The sequence below is a fragment of the Octopus bimaculoides genome, chromosome 8 (assembly GCF_046866305.1).
Source record: "Octopus bimaculoides isolate indiv1 chromosome 8, ASM4686630v1, whole genome shotgun sequence".
Taxonomy (NCBI): Eukaryota; Metazoa; Mollusca; class Cephalopoda; order Octopoda; family Octopodidae; genus Octopus; species Octopus bimaculoides.
In genome coordinates, this window is record NC_142935.1 from 26044401 (window position 1) to 26046182 (window position 1782).

Here is a 1782-nt window from a genome sequence, read left to right on the forward strand (position 1 = left end):
CTATGTTTGTCTCCCACAACATCGTTTGACAACGGATGCTTGTCTCTTTACGTCCCTGTAACGTAGCGGTTCAGAATAAGAGACCGTTAGAATAAGTACTAGGCTTACAAAAGATAAGTCCTGGGGTGAGTTTGCTCGACTAAAGGCGGTGCTCCAGTATGACCGCAATCAAATGACTGAAACAATTAAAAGAATAAAAAATATGTAAGTATGTATGTATGTATAATGGAATGAAAGTTACTGGAAAGACCAACAACATTATCTTTTATCTTGTAGTTCATCATCATCAACATCTTGCTTGAGTAATGAAAAACTTATCCAAATTGATATACTAGGGAACACCTTAATATATTAGACTTCTCTCCCGCAAATGTGTTGCCTGATATGCATGCTTGCAACGAATATTAATCAAGACTGTTTATCAGCATAAATCTGAAAGATGGCTTTCACAGAGACATACATGAGGCTTTATAAAAAAGCTAAAACTGAAAATGCAAAATGCATCATTATAAATTTGAGAAATATTTAGTAGTGCATCACACGTCAAACCTACAGAGTTTAACAGTCATGGAATAATATCCATTATAATTGATATCTTATATAAATGACAAGAATGCAAGGATATAGTCTCTGTCGTCATAGAATCACTTTGGATTACGAAAAAAATTTATTGGTAATTAGGCGTGCTCTAGGGAAGTCACAAGAATAACAGCTGCGTGTATATCTTAAATAGGGAATCGTTAAACGATTTGAAAAATTGTATATACAGAGGGAAAATAAGTGCAATGCGCATTTCAACTGGAAATGCTCGGTGTGTACTGGTCAAAACCATGATGGTAATTAAAGAAAAAAGCAAATAAACAAAAAACAAAAAAAAAACTGTAAAACATTAATGAGATAGACACCGTTACAACTTTCCTACCTTCATTAGCAGTAGGGTGCGGAAGAAAAACCTATGGACGAAATTTTTGTCGTACCCTGTAATGTGAAGTACAGTCCTCCACAAACTGTTTTGTGTTTGTTCACTGGAGCCTGCTTTTGGGAAATGTAATATATTTTTACACAATTGAAGCTTATCCAAGCCCAGGTCTTATTATGCCTCTCTGGAATGGTACAAAAAAAAAGTCATCACACTCCTTCGCACACGCACAAAAAAAGATTGTTCCGTATTGAAACTTTGGATATTATAGAAACCAAAAACTATTGTTAAAATAAGAGTGCAAACGAAGGAAAGAAAATTGTATTTTTATATATAGACTTTTCTTTATTTCTGAACTGTGAATGATTGACGGAAAAAGAAATAAAAATTAACCGATCAACCGAATAAGGCTACCATCATTAAAGGGAATTGCGAAGTGCAAATTATATTTGGTTGTAAGAAATGTTAATATCATGGAGACAATATAGCTCAACATCACTTGATATCAACGATCTGCTATATTCTGAAGGCGTACTTGTTTTATATTAGATTTCTAATTGTTCAATATAAAATTCTAAAAATAAATACGTGAACTGGAAATGAATAAATGAAGAGGGGAGAGGTATAAGTGAAATAAAATCGATAGATATTTGGGTCAGCTTTCATCAATTTTTTTGAAAAGAAGAATATCGCCAACAAGCTCTAAAAGATATTACAGAGAAAATAAAAGTTGTGACAAAAAGCTAATATACGTTTTAATAGAGGAAATAGAACAAAAATTCAAGACGAAGACAGGAAACATAAAATGATAGCAAACAACGGATCAACTGATATCACTAAAAACGGAATGCTTGGACATAATG